The sequence below is a fragment of the Salvelinus sp. IW2-2015 genome, linkage group LG4q.1:29, assembly GCF_002910315.2.
Source record: "Salvelinus sp. IW2-2015 linkage group LG4q.1:29, ASM291031v2, whole genome shotgun sequence".
In the NCBI taxonomy this organism is placed as follows: domain Eukaryota; kingdom Metazoa; phylum Chordata; class Actinopteri; order Salmoniformes; family Salmonidae; genus Salvelinus; species Salvelinus sp. IW2-2015.
The window spans coordinates 57,313,743-57,332,404 of NC_036842.1; the positions used below are offsets into that span (position 1 = coordinate 57,313,743).

General features: G+C 41.8%; 1 protein-coding gene across 2 annotated transcripts in view; it reads left to right on the top strand.

Moving 5' to 3' along the window:
* Nucleotides 1–13,895: 13,895 nt before the first annotated feature.
* Nucleotides 13,896–18,662, top strand: part of pparab (peroxisome proliferator-activated receptor alpha b) — a 62,457-nt gene continuing 57,690 nt past the window's right edge. Inside the window, exon 1 of one of the 2 annotated variants that reach the window (XM_023985138.2) lies at nt 13,896–14,091. The gene's annotated coding sequence lies outside the window, so the exon portion shown is untranslated. The remainder of the gene's footprint in view (nt 14,092–18,662) is intronic. The other variant, XM_023985139.2, reaches the window with a different exon arrangement.

The following is an 18,662-nucleotide window of genomic DNA, read 5'->3' on the forward strand; positions in this document are numbered from 1 at the left end:
GAGTCCGTAATTTGCTTTCTAACGATCATGATCTTTTCCTCAAAAAAGTTCATGAATTTATTACTGCTGAAGTGAAAGCCATCCTCACTTGGGGAATYCTGCTTTTTAGTTAGCTTTGCGACAGTATCAAAAAGAAATTTCGGATTGTTCTTATTTTCCTCAATTAAGTTGGAAAAATAGGATGATCGAGCAGCAGTGAGGGCTACTGCTCGATGTGATACTATCGAAGGGTCTATTTATCACACATATCTGAACAATATATTTTTTCATCAATGATTGTGAAAGATGTTTTCAATCACACCTTTTATCACACATGGMATAGAAATTATGTTATGTATTTTGATGGCTAGTGCAAGTATATATTGCCTAATGTCAAAACAGTGTAATGTACTGTAATTCGCAGTACTGTAGCATATTACATTCAAAGGGCAATTTTGAAACATGTATCTTGSCATTTTTGCTATTTGGATGTTAAAACAACTACATTCAGAAGATATCATTATCTTGTGTTTTGGTGATTAAATCAATCAATTCAAATCGACAAATCAAATTGTATTGGTCGTKTAAACATATTTAGCAGATGTTATTGCGGATGTAGCGAAATGCTTGTACATTGCAAAGTTTCTTAGGAGCCATGAACCTGTGCGACCATGTTTACAGTGCATTCGGAAAGTATTCAGACCCCTTGACTTTTTCCACATTTTCTTATGTTACAGCCTTTTTCTAAAATGGATTAAATAAAAAATGTTCCTCATCAATCTAGAATCAATACCCCATAATGACAAAGCAAAAACTGTTTTTTAGAAATGTTTGCAAATTTACATAAACAGAAATAKCTTATTTACATAACTATTCAGACCCTTTGCTATGAGACTTGAAAATGTGCTCAGGGGCATCCTGTTTCCATTGATCATCCTTGAGACGTTTCACAACTTGAATGGAGTCCACCTGTGGTAAATTCAATTGATTGGACATGTATTAAAAAGGCACATCTGTCTATTTAAGGTCCCACAGTTGACAGTGCATGTCAGAGCAAAAACCTAGACATGAGGTTGAAGGAATTGTCCATAGAGAGCCGAGACAAGATTGTGTCGAGGCACAGATTTGGGGAAGAGTACCATAAAATGTCTGCAGCATTGAAGGTCCCCAATAACACAGTGGCCTCCGTCATTCTTAAATGGAAGAAGTTTGTAACCACCAAGACTCTTACTAGAGTCCTGAACTTCCTGACGGGCCACCCCCAGGTGGTAAGGGTTCACAACAACACGTCTGCCACGCTGATCCTCAATACTGAGGCCCCTCAGGGGTGTGTACTTAGTCCCCTCCTGTACTCCCTGTTCACCCACGACTGCGTGTCCAAACACGACTCCAACACCATCATTAAGTTTGCTGATGACACAACAGTGGTAGGCCTGATCACCGACAACGATGAGACACCCTGTAGGGAGGAGGTCAGAGACCTGGCAGTGTGGTGCCAGGACAACAACCTCTCCCTCAATGTGAGCAAGACAAAMGAGCTGATTGTGGACTACAGGAAAAGGAGGACTGAACAGGCCCCCCATTAACATCAACGGGGCTGTAGTGGAGCGGGTCGAGAGATTGAAGTTCCTTGGTGTCCACATCACCAACGAACTATCATGGTCCAAACACACCAAGACAGTCATGAATAGGGCATAACAAAACTTTTCCCCCTAAGGAGACTGAAAAGATTTGGCATGGGTCCCCAGATCCTCAAAAGGTTCTACAGCTGCACCATCGAGCGCATCCTGACCAGTTGCATCACTGCCTAGTATGGCAATTGCTGGGCATCTGACCGTAAGGCGCTACAGAGAGTAGTGTGTACGGTCCAGTACATCACTGGGGCCAAGCTTCCTGCCATCCAGGACCTATATAATAGGCAGTGTCAGAAGAAAGCCCATAAAATTGTCAGAGACTCCAGTCACCCAAGTCATAGACTGTTTTCTCTGCTAACGCACGGCAAGCGGTACAGGAGCACCAAGTATAGGACCAAATGGCTCCTTAACAGCTTCTACCCCCAAGCCATAAGACTGCTGAACAATTCATCAAATGGCCACCGAACTATTACATTGACCCCCTCCCTATTTATTTTTACACTGCTGCTACTCACTGTTTATTATCTATGCATTGTCACTTCACCAGTACCTACATGTACAAATTACCTCAACGAACCTGTACCCCCACACACTGACTCGGTACCGGTACCCCCTGTATATAGACTCGTTATTGTTATGTTATTGTGTTACTTTTTTTATTTTCATTATTTTATTTTTTTACTTTAGTTTATTTGGGGAATATTTCCTTAACTCTTCTTGAACTGCACTGTTGGTTAAGGACTTGTAAGTAAGCATTTCACGGTAAGGTCTACAAATAAAGTTCACAGTAAGGCGCATGTGACAAATAAAGTTTGATTTGATTAGATTTTCGAGCTGGCTGCCCGGCCAAACTGAGGAATCGGGTGAGAAGGTCCTTGGTCACGGAGGTTACCAAGAACCCGATGATCACTCTGACAGACCTCCAGAGTTCCTCTTTGGAAATGGGAGAACCTTACAGAACGACAACCATCTCTGCAGCACTTCAGGCGTTTATGGTAGAGTGGCCAGACAGAAGCCACTCCTCAGTAAAAGGTACATGACAGCCCGCTTGGGGTTTMCCAAAAGGAACCTAAAGGACTCTCAGACCATAAGAAACAAGATTCTCTGGTTTGAAGAAACCAAGATTCTCTGGTTTGAAGAAACCAAGATTGAACTCTTTGGTCTGAATGCTAAGCTTCACATCTGGAGGAAACCTGACACCATCTCTACGGTGAAGCAGGGTGGTGGCAGCATCATGCTGTGGGGATGTTTTTCAGCGGCAGGGCCTGGGAAACAATTCAGGATCAAGGGAAAGATGAACAGAGCAAAGTAGAGAGAGGTCCTTCATGAAAACTTGCTCCAGAGCACTCAGGACCTCAGATTGCAGCAAAGGTTCACCTTCCAACAGGACATCGACCCTAAGCACAGAGCCAAGACAACGCCGGAGTGGCTTCAGGACAAGTCTCTGAATGTCCTTGAGTGGCCCAGCCAGAGCCCGGACTTGAACCCGATCAAACATATCTGGAGAGACCTGAAAATAGCTGTGCAGCGACACTCCCCATAGAACCTGAGAGAGCTTGAGAGGATCTGCAGAGGCGAATGGGAGAAACTCCCCAAATACAGGTGTGCCAAGCTTGTAGRGTCATACCCAAGAAGACTTGAGGCTGTAATCGCTGCCAAAGGTGCTTCAGCAAAGTACTGAGTAAAGGGTCTGAATGTTTATGTAAATGTGATATTTGAGTATTTTATTTCTAATTAACTTGCAAAAATGTCTTAAACCTGTTTTCTTTTGTCGTTATGAGGTATTGTGTGTTGATTGATGAGGATTTCTCGTGGTCTGAATATTTTCAGAATGCACTGTAAAGGTGCCATTTGCTGCTCATGGCATTTCACAGTAAACTTATATTTTGGATCAATGGTTGTGTGATGAAAGATGTTTCCAAACAAAATTAATYCACAAGAGGTTTTGAATATAAGACTTGCTGCGTTACAAATGTTACCAGTTTGGAGTTTTGTATTAAGAGTTTTGAAAATTCACAACATACATGTGAAAATAGCACCAAAGCTATTGTTTTTTTAATTGTTTTATATACTGAACAAAAATATAAACGCAACAGGTGACAATTTCTAAGATTTTACTGAGTTACAGTTCATATGAGGCAATCAGTCAATTGAAATAATTTTGTTTGGCCCTAATCTATGGTTTTCACATGCTGGGTAGGGTGGCAGCCATGGGTGGCCGCAGGCAGGCCCAGCCAATCATAATGAGTTTTTCCCCACAATAGTGTTTTATTACATACAGGAATACTCCTCAGCACCCCCCCCCCCCCTTCTTGATATGCCACACCTTTCAGGTGGATGAATTATCTTGGCAAAAAAATGAATTTTTTGTGCGTATGGAATATTTAAAAATAATATATTTTAGCTATTGAAACATGGACCACCACTGTAAATGTTGCGTTTATATTTTTGTTCAGTGTAGGTCAGTAGATCAGACAATGATATTTTAAGACAATGATAGACAATGATAGACAATTATATTTTTTCAGACAATGATAGTTTAAACCCTTTACAATGAAGATTGTGAAGTTATTTGGATTTTTACGAATTATTCTTTGAAAGACAGGGTCCTGAAAAGGGGACGTTTCTTTTTTGCTGAGTTTATATTTGCATATCTGTATGGTTATGCCATTTTGTCTCAAATGGAGTCAATGGGTTGATCCTCAATGAAGGAGCTGTGGGGAAACATTCTGTGTCCATTCCCCTGATTCAGATTGTGAAACCAAACAAAGAGGTGCAGACAGAGAGACTGAAATCCGATGGCTTGGACACTCTTTTTTTGACATCCCTCTGAGACATGTTCAAGAGTGTTGAAATGAGCCCTACTTCTTAATGATCCTTTCTTCACAGGGAAAACCTCCAGTGCCATGGCTGGGGCCTTGGAGCCGCTCCAGGGAATGCAGAAAGCTGCCGATTACCGCTTGCCACAGGTGTTGTATGTGTATGTTGTGTGTGTGTGTTGTGTGTGTGTGTGTGTGTGTGTGTGTGTGTGTGTGTGGTGTGTGTGTTGTGTGTGTGTGGTTGTGTGTGTGTGTGTGTGTGTGTGTGTGTTGTGTGTGTGTGTGTGCGTGCGTGCGTGCGTGCGTGCGTGCGTGCGTGCGTGCGTGCGCGTGCGTGCGTGCGTGCGTGCGTGCGTGCGTGCGTGCGTGTGTGTGTGGAGCACAGTATTTGGAGCACAGGGGTCTGGAGGGTACAAACTGGCCCCAGGGTACGGGTAGAGGAGGAAGGTATCTGGGCCAGCAGCCAGGGTCTGATGGAGCAACACACAGCACTCTGCCAATGGCACAGTGTGATGGAGTCCAGACCGGGGACAGAACATGAAGAAACAGGCTGCAGGAGAAATGTAATCAGTGGACGGGTTGTTGCAKACTCAGCACCTGGCCAGGCCTGTACAAACAAAAATGGTCCATTAATGTTGAAATTAGTGCAACAATTATTGCAATATCCATATGTTATCACATTCTCCTCAAGGTTTTAATGCATGTTCTTCTAAATCATATAAACTGTGGGTAACTTAATACTCCACGCTATGATGCGTTTGGCGTTCCTCACAATGATATGGACTGGTTTTTGTATTTTTCATATTAATATGGCTGTAGAATTTAACCTTCATGAAAACAATTATTTAGAATTAAGTATTTTTGACATTTAATACAAGCCTCTCATTGACAAGGTCCTCCTGCCCTGGTATGCCTGTTTTGTTTGGACAGTATTATATGACCTTTTCATCAGGCTATGGGCAAAACTACCAAACACAATAAAGAGCAACGTATCAAAATAAACTAGAAAATAATTGTACTTTGAAATTGATTTAATTTAAATACGTATTTAGTATTTTAAAATACAGAAAACATTCTCAGTAACGGTTCCAGAACCGTTTTATTTGCTATGGCTGTGATATGTGTTGTTTATCTACCTTAGTTGAATGCACTGACTCTCTGGATGAGCGTGTTTACCAAATGACCAATATGTAAATGTTTATGTGAAAATGGACATACCAAAATGAACTGCAAAGCACACAGGGTATTACACTGGACAAAAATATAAACACAACTTGTGGTGTTGGTCCCATGTTTCATGAGCTGAAATAAAATATTCCAGAAATGTTTCCATATGCACAGAAAGTTTATTTCTCTAAAAGGATGTGCACAAATTTGTTTACYTTCCTGTTAGTGAGCATGTTTTATTTGCCAAGATACTCCATCCACCTTACAGGTGTGGCACATCAAGAAGCTGATTAAACCACATGATRGTTACACAGGTGCACCTTGTGCTGGGGACAATAAAAGGCCACTTTAAAATGTGCAGTTTTGTCACACAACACAATGCCACAGATGTCTAAAGTTTTGAGGAAACATGCAATTGGCATGCTGACTGCAGGAATGTCCACCAGAGCTGTTGCCAGAGAATTTAATGTTAATTTATTGTAAACCGTCTCCAAAGTCATTTTAGAAAATGTGTCAGTACGTCCAACCGACCTCACAACCGCAGACCARGTGTTTTGTGGGCAAGTGGTTTGCTGATGTCAACGTTGTGAACATAGTGCCCCACTGTGGCGGTGGGGTTATGGTATGGGCAGCCATAAGCTACGGACAATGAACACAATTTAATTTTATCGATGGCAATTTGACTGCACAGAGATACCATAACGAGATCCTGAGGCCCGTTGTCGTGACATTCATCCGCCTCCATCACCTCATGTTTCAGCATGATAATGCACAGCCCCACGTCACAAAGATCTGTACACAATTCCTGGAAGCTGAAAATGTCCCAGTTCTTCCATGTCCTGCGTAATCACCAGATATGTCACCCATTACGCAAGTTTGGAATGCTCTGGATCAACGTCTACAACAGCATGCTCTAGTTCCCGCCAATATCCAGCAACTTCGCACAGCCATTGAAGAGGAGTTGGACAACATTCTACAGGCCACAATCAACAGCCTGGTCAACTCTATGAAGGAGCGTGTTGCGCTGCATGAGACAAATGGTGGTCACACCAGATACTGACTGGTTTTCTGATCCCCCTACCCTTTTTTAAGGTATATGTGACCAATAGATTCATATCTGTATTCCTAGCCATGTGAAATCCATAGATAAGGGCCTGATGAATTTATTTCAATTGAATGYTTTCCTTATATGAAATGTATCTCAGTAAAATCTTTGAAATTGTTGCATGTTGCATTTACATTTTTATTCAGTATGTTATTGGACTTGTTTCGGGGTCATGGCTAGATGGGATACAATTTATTAACCTAATTGTCCTAACCTGCTATGTTAATTCTCCTAAACCTGCTATGAAACGTCCATTTTGACAAAATATGTATCCCTTCTAGACTAAACCTTGATTTGGGCGGAGCTTATTGGAATAATATGCKATTTTTACATACACATTTATGTTTAGTTAATTTAGCAAATGCTCTTATCACACCATAGTCCCATCAGACTTCTGACACCAATGCAAGTTGAAAGGGGACCATAGTGATCTGCTATATAATTTTTTTTTTATAGAAAGTATTTTGTATTTTGAAAATACAAATTACAGCTCTCGGAAGTATATTGTTKCAAAATACATTGGACTATAGTTCAGCCKAGTYTAATACAAATGACAYAATACTCAGAAGTATTGAAATACATACTTCGATGAGCCACTACAACGCAGTGAGGCTGACAGTAATCTCCAACGAGGAGCCTGCCAAGGATGGAGCCGTCAAACACCAAGGAARAGCAGGACCAGCAACAACAACCACCAGACCAGAAACCATGACCCGCCTGGAATTCAGCAGGGTAGTTCTCCAGAGAGGAATGGGCTTTGTGCCATCTGACGTGAACTGCCTCGTAAAACCCCCAGCGCCACAGGAATCATTTGAAGGCAGTTTCAGGACTCCCCAGTTACTAGAATAGTTTTGGTCAAAGTTCTGAAAGTGCGAAGATTCAGCCCCATTTAACTCGGAGCATACCCCCCTTTCCGACACAGAACCCAAGGTAGTTACAGTACAGTTCCACAATGAATGCATCCAGGACTACGACATACAAGTTTGGTTAAGCAGTTTCGCCACCCTCAAGTCAGCGGCTAGGAGGGTCCTGGACGAAGACAATGTCTGGACTTGGGCACAAAAAAGGCTAGTAACCAGACCCAACCCGAGTGGGCGGAGTCCAACACCTCCCCAGCATTATCATGCTGGGAAACAACAGAGGCTCTGTCCACTGCTTCGGAATGCCCAAACTGTGCAGTACATACATAGAGCTGCCCCACGGAGGCACTAGCATTGAACACACCTACCAACTGTTTGCTCTGTGGTAAGGTGGGTCTGGGCAAGGGCCCTGTTTGCTCCTTCTTTCTTCCAGCCTTGCCGCTGCATCACTCATGCCCCAACACCAGGCCCTGTCTCTTATACACATCTAGATGTGTATAAGAGACAGGTACTTCACTGACCTCCGGGTCTTGTGCTCCCAGGTGTGTCTGTTCGCTGCTCAGGTTGTCCTTCCTCTCCTCTACAGACCCAAATCTTGACCTAGCACCTGCAGCAGCCCCAGTTACTGGTTCCTGTTATTTTTCTTCCCGGTCCCCAGCACCAACCCTTGGCCTCCAGTCCCAGTCCCAAGAGAAGTACCAACCCAGGTTTTCCCAGTCCAAGCCACAACACCAGCACCAACCCTGGAAACAGCACTGACCAACCACACCTGCCAATTCCTTTCAGCAACTGCCAGCCCAGACCACACCCCTTCCCCTACCACAACACAAGYACACAGACACATTGTGGACYGAGTGACCGATTGACTGACTATAAAAAATATATATGTATTGCTTTTGTTTTGTTTTTGTTTGATTGGATGACCCTTTGTTTATTTATCTAATTTAAATTGATTACGTATTGTTTGAATTGTTTATTATTTGGAATTTTAAATGAATTATGGATGTAATTTGAACTTTAAAATGTAATTCATTTTGGAGTAAATGTATCCTAAGTGCCTATGTACAGTACCTTCGGAAAAGTATTCAGACCCCTTGACTTTTTCCACATTTTGTTACATTACAGGCTTATTAAGAAAAAAACMATCTACACACAATCTACACACAAACAATCTACACACAATACCCCATAATGACAAAGCGAAAACAGGTTTTTATAAATTTTTTACACATTTATTAAAGYTAAAAAACAGGAATACCTTATTTACATAAGTATTCAGACCCTATGCTATGAGACTCGAAATTGAGCTCAGGTGCATCCTTTCTCCATTGATCATTCTTGAGTTGTTTCTACAACTTAATTGGAGTCCACCTGTAGTAAATTCTTTAGATTTGGAAAGGCACACGCCTGTCTATATAAGGTCCCTCACTTGACAGTGCATGTCAGAGCAAAAACCAAGCCACGAGGTCGAAGGAATTGTCCGTAGAGCTCCAAGACAGGATTGTGTTGAGGCATAAATCTGGGGAAGGGTACCAAAACATTTCTGCAGCATTGAAGGTCCCCAAGAAACCAGTGGCCTCCATCATTCTTAAATGGAAGAAGTTTGGAACCACCAAGACTCTTCCTAGAGCTGGCCACCRGGCCAAACTGAGCAATCGYGGGAGAAGGGCCTTGGTCAGGGAGGATACCAAGAACCCGATGGTCACTCTGACAGAGTTCCTCTGTGGAGATGCGTGAACCTTCCAGAAGGARAACCATCTCTGCAGCACTCCACCAATCAGGCCTTTAGGGTAGATTGTCCAGACTGAAGCCACTCCTCAGTAAAAGGCACTTGACAGCCCACTTGGAGGTTGCCAAAAGGTACCTCAAGACTCTCAGACCATGAGAAACAATATTATCTGGTCTGATGAAACTGAGATTGAACTCTTTGACCTGAATGCCAAGCGTCACGTCTGGAGGAAACCTGGAACCGGGACAGGTGTTYGATCTGCAGAGGAGAGGAAGGACAACCTGAGCAGCGAACAGACACACCTGGGAACACAAGACCCGGAGGTCAGTGAAGTACTCCCACGTGTCTGCTGTACGTCATATACCAAGAGCCCACAAACTCAACTTTGGACCTTGAACCAAGTTTCACTAGGSACTGAATTAGGTCTGGGATTAGGGACTGAATTAGATCTGGGACACCAGGTGTGTGCAATGAATTATCAGGTAGAACAGAAAACCAGCAAAACAGAGACCACCACGCTGCTTGGGGTCACCTTCCAGAGGGATGGAGATAGCTCCATCAGCTGAGAGGAGACCATCCACCATATCATGTTATTTTTGCATTTTATATCAGAAGGTGTGATGTGCAAAAAAATGTAATAAAAATGCAAACTTATGGAGCACAAACTTAAAATGATGGACATGAATGACATTTATCCTCATGGGTTGCCAAAGCCCCCAATAGGCCACACCTTTGGAATAATCAAACATGGGTTAATTTAGCCATCAGTTTTTATTCACTTTCATGCTGAATGTCTTTTTTTAATGTAATCCATAGATTATTTTCAGGAGGTGTGGCCTATTGGGGGTGTTTCTTTGAAATAGGTATTTTTGGCCACCCGTGAGCGAACATGTCATTCCTGTTCATTATGTGATGTTTGTACACTGTAAACGTTAAGTTTTCTTCAATATTTTGCGCATTAAATATTTTAAAGGTCATGAACAGTCAAAATAATATATTTCTTGAATTTTGATGATACTTGGATTAAACCAGATCAAAGAATGGAAAGTGAAGTTTGATCATGATCTCCCGGGTGGCGCAGTGGTCTAGGGCACTGCATCGCAGTGCTAGCTGCACCAGAGTCTCTGGGTTCGCGCCCAGGCTCTGTCGCAGCCGGCCGCAACCGGGAGATCCGTGGGGCGACGCACAATTGGCATAGCGTCGTCCGGGTTAGGGAGGGTTTGGCCTGTAGGGATATCCTTGTCTCAGTATGTAAAAAAAAATATATAAATGTAATAAAATGTATGCACTCTACTGTAAGTCGCTCTGGATAAGAGTCTGCTCTTGGCCGGTAGGGATATCCTTGTCTCAGTATGTAAAAAACATTTTTTTTAAATGTATGCACTCTACTGTAAGTCGCTCTGGATGAGAGCGTCTGCTAAATGACTAAAAATTTAAAAAAATTTAAGTTACTGTTCCCCTGCCCTGTGTCGAACTTTTTGGATTTAGGAAGCAGGATTGCACATGGTGACATCACCCTAACGTTCTCATTTGAATACGCCAATGGTAACGTGATATTCTTCTACCCAATTTAAATTAATTATGCCTTGTAACCAACATCGGAGAAGGCGTGTTTGCAGAAGGGAGTGATTTATATAGCAAGATAGCTAATCTACTGGTGCCAACATTTGACTGTAAACTGTCAGCAAATATTATAAAAAAGTTTACAGTTTTCATCTATGGCAAAGATACTTATATGTTTCACTATTAATCTGTGTCTGGTGTTAMCTAGTTCCTGGCTAGCTAGGTCTTCAGCCAGCATGCAACAAAAGGGGTCTTTCAAGACTCCGATACAGTTGCCAAGTCAACACATGCATGTGTGCTGCTGTGTACTACATTACAAGCAATGTGCCAAATGGGAGATGTATAATTGATGCAATGTCAATGTTTGAGTTGCTTTGTGTATKACCAAAGTAGGAAAAGAGAATAATGCTGCTCACTACATTCAAGTTGTTTGTCATAGGGGTTTCAAAGAGCTGTCAGTTAGGGGGAGCTCATGAATATAGGCCCCCATGCCCACTCAGCCTATCTGTTCAAACTTCCTAGTAGTCAGACATGAGTGATAAAGTACTTTTTCTACACAATGTAGCATTTTTATCTAAAACAAATATTAAGGGTAATATTTTAGTCACTCTGTGATGTTCGTCGTCAGAATGAGACCAAAGCGCAGCGTTGAAAGTGTTCATAATTTAATGTTCACAAAAACAAAAGGAGAAAACGAAAGCGCACAGTTCTGTCAGGGAAACAACCTAAACAGWAAACAACTACCCACAAAACACAGGTGGGAAAAAGCTGCCTGAGTATGATTCTCAATCAGAGACAACGATAGACAGCTGCCTCTGATTGAGAACCACACCCGGCCAAACACAAAGAAATACAAAACATAGAAAATGAACATAGAATGCCCACCCAAATCACACCCTGACCAAACCAAAATAGAGACATAAAAAGCTCTCTACGGTCAGGGCGTGACACACAAAAATATATTTTACATAGGAATAAGAATGACTGTTCAGTACCTTTTTAATATACAATTAATAACATTGTTTAAATAATATAAAGTTGTAACTATTCCAACGTTGGGATACGCATAGGCATTTGAGGAACTCAACTTGTGTAAGCCTCATTAAGCTACCAATGTGTCAGTGCTCACCCTTAACATGRGTTGACAATACAACAGAATAGATTGACCAGAATTACATGTACTCTCACAGGTGGCCAAAAATAACTATTTGACAGCCACGCCCTATTAAGCCAAGCCTCCAGTCTTCTGATCTAACGCTGTGGATCATAGCTCAATAACCCAACTGAAGCCTTGTTCACAGTGCAGGCCTTAATGCTCGGATCAGTTTTGTTTTTTAAATCCATTTTGGACTACTGACTGTCCAAACAGCAAGTTACAAGTAACCAAATCGAATTTGTGTGTGTTCAGACAGCAGTAATTTGCTGACATGGCTACGCTAGTGGTCATAGTAACAACAGGTGTGTGTTCGCAGTGGTGTAGGCTGATTGGTGGTGGTGCTCATGCTTCCTATCGCTCAGAAGTTATGTAGCAAGCTAAGGTGGCAACAATGCCGGCCACGAATGTTTCCCAGTTGCTTTGAATGTTCTAAAGTATAGTGTAAGAACACTTTTAAAGCCTCAAAGAATAAATTATTCAACTTTCAAAACAAGTCATTTTTGGTTAGCCACAGCAGTCAACTAGCTAGGTAGCCACAGCAGTCAACTAGCTAGCTAGCCACAGCAGTCAACTAGCTAGGTAGCCACAGCAGTCAACTAGCTAGCTAGCCACAGCAGTCAACTAGCTAGGTAGCCACGGCAGTCAACTAGCTAGCTAGCCACGGCAGTCAACCAGCTAGCTAGCCACGGCAGTCAACTAGCTAGGTAGCCACAGCAGTCAACTAGCTAGCTAGCCACAGCAGTCAACTAGCTAGCTAGCCACAGCAGTCAACTAGCTAGCTAGCCACAGCAGTCAACTAGCTAGCTAGGTAGTTGTTTAGCTTTCTAGCACATTCACTAATTTGTTTGTAAACAATTAACAAGCAWGTTAGCTACCACATGTTCTTGTCAAAACTTTAAACAGAGTAGCTAGCAAGCAACAAGATATGTCAAATAACAGTCTAAAAGCCACTTGAGGGTAAATAAATCAGATTTGACCATTCAGACACAAGTCACATGGCCAGGAATCAGATTTGTATCTGATTTCAAACCACCTACAAAGGTAACATGGCTACACTAGTGGTCATAGTACAGGTGTTTTTTGGCTGTTCAGAAGAACAGATTTGAATCGGATATGCAAATAAATAGGATTTGAGTCACTTCAAACTGCCAATGTGAACAAGGCTTTCAAGTGACCCAACTGAGTCACCCAGCATATTTTAAAAGTGTACTCTCTAGGGCCAGTGGTGAGCTGTGGGGGCAGAGGGGGGCATGACATGGGATTCAGGGAACTAGTAGGGGGCACTTGAAGTGGAATGTGTGTGTTTATTTTGCCACTATTTAACAGGTAAGTCATTGAGAACACATTATATTTTACAATAACGACCTGTGTGTTTGTGTGTGTGTTTATGTTTTTAACATGGTAATACAGGTATATAAACATTGAGTAAATGTAGATATGAGGGCACAAAAGTGGAGCATGAAAGTTCTTATAATGCCCATATTTAGTGTTATTGATGCTTCTGTGACATTCTTTCCTACGACATTGGCAAACAGCGACTAGTGGACAGAGTTGGATGATGCGGACTGTTCTTGCCTTGCTCTCTCATGTCCTTTCATTGTTAGGAGGCGTCCTGAACAAGGAAAAGACATGGGGAGAATCTCAATATCATTCTTCTCGAGTCCTCTCACCCCTCCTCCTTCTCAAAACCTATTGGAGGAGAAGGACAGAGAGGAGGGACCTCTGGCTTTGTCATCCAATGGTTGTTGAGAAGGAGACGAGGAGCGAGGACGCGAGGTGCGACAATTGAGATCTTTTAATGAACTTTTTCTATTCGTTGAAATGATAGGTGTGTCAGGGGTGTGTGCTTATTTTGCCTCAGCTGTCAGTTATGACGTCAGTTCCGGCGGGTGGGTCGAGCTCTGTGGTCTGTGTGGTGGGGAATTTTGACAGCGACAGCGTTGTTTAGGAGACAAACAAGGACGTGTAGAAGGGGGCTATTTTTCTCTCCTCGTTCCTCCCGATCTCGCACTGACAGTTTCTCAACGCACCTAGATTTCTGACGATATGGCGGCTTCTGATCGGGCTGTCTACTGTAAGGTAGATCAATTTGAGCGCTTTATTACTGCATATATTGATGTGAATTGCATTACTTTATGTATATATGGTGTTGACAGAATTGAAATGTTACGATTCGAATTTGCCTAATTTCATCGACTGATGTTTTTGATGGAATTTATTCCATTCATATTTATAGTTTGAGCAAAATAACAGAAAATCTATGAATAGATAGTGTTGCAACAACATACCTGGGGCCATTGTTATTGTATAATCTGATTTCACATCGAGCACGCCGGCGCATCCGACATGGATATCGATACATGCTTTTCGTGATGTAAGGCTGTTCATAACTCCCGTAGTCTGTTACTACTATGAATAAACAGCTGCCCATGAGAGTTTTGTGACAGTCTTATACTCCAAGTTGCACATGCAAGACATTGTTAAGTTATTTTTCCCACGCATAGACTAGGCTACATGTTGCACTGCATAGTCCTTGAATCAAAGTAACAAATGTTTGCCCTAGTGGAGCCTTACCCTAATCATGGGAGCTTGAGAGAGATGTTCTATTTTAGGATATGCATTTCACTTATAGAAAATGTTCAAGATTTTTCTCATTGCAGAAGTGTTAAGTTAAGACAAAAACATATGTTTTATTGTCCCATGCACCAGTTAGCCTACACTTTGAAGTTTATCTTGATATGTCAAATAGGGGCGAGAGGTGGTGTTGAGGACATATGCAGTGATGGAGCTAAAATGTTTGTCTGGAAGGACAGTTGTTGGAGCGGCATGTAGCCTAGAGGTTGGAGCATTGGGTTCGAATCTCCATGTCGACAAGGTGAAAAATCTTGAGCAAGGTACAGTACTTAACCCCAATTGCTCCAGGGGTCAAATGTTGATAATGGCAGGCCCTGGCTGTGACCCCACTCTCTGAGGGTGGCATTCAGTGCCAAATTGCACACTTCCTCTGTGAGTCTGAAACTTGACCCAAATCCTGCTGTACCTGTCCCAGTCCAACCAAGCTACAGGAATGCTGCCTGGGTTTTTCCACATCCAGGCTTGTTGAGATTTTAACCCATTTGTTGCCTTCTTTTAGTCATCCACAATTTTTCTGAATTTGTTACACATGGGTCACAGTATTCTCTGTGAGGCTTGGTAAGGATATACTGTTAGACGTTTTGTAATTGTATCAGTAACTTGTATTATTAATCAACAGTATTATATTGTATAAACTGAATACAATAGATTACCGTAGAATGCACAAGAACTTTCCGTAGAATGCACAGTAAAATACCATAAATGTGTTTTACAATATTAATTATGGTGCATTGTGGAAGGGGAGTCTCTGACAATGCACCATAATTAATACTGTTACACATTTACTTTATTTTACTGTGCATTCTACAGTGTTTACAGAAAGGTATTGTGCATTCTACGGTAACCTACTCTCTTCAGTTTAGGGAGTCTCTGACATATTTCAAGGTCTGCTTTAAATAAGCTATATTTGGGGAAAGGGGATACCTAGACAGTTGCACAACTGATTGCATTCAACCAAATGTGTCCTCCACATTTAACCCAACCTTTAAATCAGAGAAGTGCTGGGGTTTGCCTTAATAGAAGCCCAGGYAGCAGTTGCTGAGATTTTTCCACCTTGCCGGCTCAGGGATTCTAACAAGCGACCTTTCAGGTCCAACGCTCTTAACAGCAAGGCTACCTGCCGCCCATATTTGTTGCAACTGTGAGTGAGAATGCTGTATCCCCACAGAATACGGTAATATACTGTATCTTAGGAATTCTACAAACCTTGTCCTGAAACGCTACAGTAACTTACTGGCCAATTGCTGCCAGTAATTTACTGTGATTCAGAATACAATATCAATACTGCATTTTTGGAGTGCCAAAACCCTTTTGAACACTAGTGGGTGTGTGGTATTGTTGTTTCTTACTCATTATTAACATATTTTGAGGTGTGTCTTATAAGCAGCTATATTTGTTTCACCCGTTAGTGAGAATGCTGTACCAATTTAACTGGTATGTGGTAGTGGTTCCCTAACAATTATGGTTGTATAGGAGACAGATCAAAGTAGCAGCAAAACTTMTATTTATTTATTATGGAGTTTGGAGAGCTAAAACTACTAAATATCAAGAGATTAAACCTCTCTCTCTCAAAGCTACTCTTAGAGAGGCACATCTGATGTTTAAAAGGTGMCTCTTTGCTGTTATACAGATTAAAACTATCAATTTCTGGTGGATTGACAATGGAACCCTGTTTAAAGTAACCTTATTTTAAATGAAGCTATACAGAGTTGGCTACAATTCCAATGTTATCCTCCAGAAGAAGCAATACAAAATTATAACCAACTAATCGCAGCTCTGCCACAAAAATGTAAAAGGCAATTACTTAAAAGAGAAAGGAATGAATTTGTTTGTCTGCCACCAATTAAAGATCATAAATGGTTTTAAAATAGCTAATATAAATCGTAAAAAAATCTGTTTCACTTATTGTCAAGAGGGTTGACCACTATGCTACGTACAAGATAGTTGGGAACAGATTTTCGATYTCCCAATACCATGGCATCGAGTTTATGAACTGATATACAAGACAACAACTGATGCATCAATTTAGCTTTTTTTCAATATAAGATATTATATAAATTTCAACAGTCAGACAGTTGCAGACTCTGCCATGAGGTAGAATCTGTAGAGCATCTCTTTTGGTACTGTCCATCGGTAGCTTGTTTTTGGAGTCAGGTCCAGGAATGGTTGTTATGCCATAATATCAGGGTGCGGTTGGACCTGGAAACTCTATTGTTAGGCAATTTGAAGGACCACAGTCAGTCAATAGGAAATATCATTGCTGCCTTGAGTAAAATGTTTATTTTCAGGGCAATTTTGGCACAAATGTTGCAGATGGGGAGGTTCAAGTCCAGAGTGTGACGCCATGGGAGAATGGAGGGATGTATTGCTTGGGGAAATGTTACAATGATGATTTATTGGGAAATGTGGGTTGATCTGTGGCTGTCTGAAGGGTAGAATTGATGAGCGTTGAAATAGTTATATACACAAATGTACAGTGTAAATGTTTGAGGTCCTCCAATCAGGGGTGGGGGTGGGAGTAGGATTATTGTATGTTTTGCTTTTCGTTATTTATGTTTTGTGGTTTGGCTTCACGCTGTGTGCTGGTCCAGGCAGTTATGGGTACGCTCGCTTCCACGCTCAGCTGGGTGTCGGACGGGGCTTGGTTTTCCCCGCCCTTGGAAAATCACTTTGGGCCGGGGGCAGGGCCTTGCCGTGCTTGCATCTCGGGGCGGGTGGTGGCGAGCACACCCTCTGACCAGAGAACCTTTAATATTTGAGTTGCTAGCCATGTCCCTTTGATCTGTTTTGCCCGGTAGTCACTGTCAGTTTAGATGCTTTTGTTAAGGTTTAAATTGCAGGTGATATAAAACACAAAATATCAGTTGGTATGCTGAAATATACAGTATAAATAGTTAAATATGCACTATTAGATATGCACTATTAGAAAATGCTGATTTTATTTTCAATACAATTCAACAGCAAAATACTGTTTTGCTGTTTTATTATATATTTACTGCAGCAAACTGTATATTGTGGAGAAATATTGTGGGAAGAGAAAGAATCGCTGATCATATTTTAAGGCTTTGTTAGTGGTTATATTTGTTGCATCCTTTAGTGAGAGTGCTGTACCAATTGAAGTGATATGTGGTAGTAGTTCCTTAATAATACAATTTATACTGAATAAAGATATACTGAAAAATACATTTCAAAGATTTTACTGTGTTACAGTTCATATGAGGAAATCAGTCAATTTTATAAAACATTTTAGGCCCTAATCTACGGATATATCATATGACTGGGAATACAGATATGGCATCTGTTGTTCACCAATACCTTTTAAAGAAAGTAGGGGCGTGGATCAGAAAACCAGTCAGCATCTGGTGTGACCCCCATTTGCCTCACACAGTATCTCCTTTGCATAATGTTGATCAGGCTGTTGATTGTGGCCTGTGGAATGTTGTCCCACACCTCTTCAATGGCTGTGCAAAGTTACTGGATACTGGCGTGAACTGGAACACGCTGTCGTACACTTCGATCCTTATATGCTCAATGGGTGACATGTCTGGTGAATAAAGCAGGCAATTGAAGAACTGGGACATTTTCATCTTCCAGGAATTGTGTACAGATCCTTGCAACATGGGGCCGCGCATTATCATGCTGAAACATGAGGCGATGGTGGCGGATGAATGGCACGACAATGGGCCTCAGGATCACGTCACTGTATCTCTGTGCATTCAAATTGCCATCGATAAAATGCAATTTTGTTCATTGTCCGTAGCTTAACCCCACCATGGGGCAATCTGTTCACAACATGCCATTAACAAACTGCTCACCCACACGACACCATACACGTCTGCGGTTGTGATGCCGGTTGGACGTACTGCCAAATTCTTAAACGATGCTGGAGGCGGCTTATGGTAGAGAAATTAACATAAAATTCTCGGGCAACAGCTCTGGTGGACATTCCTGTAGTCAGCATTCCAATTGTACACTCTCTCAAAACTTGAGTGTCCTTTTATTGTCCCCAGCACAAG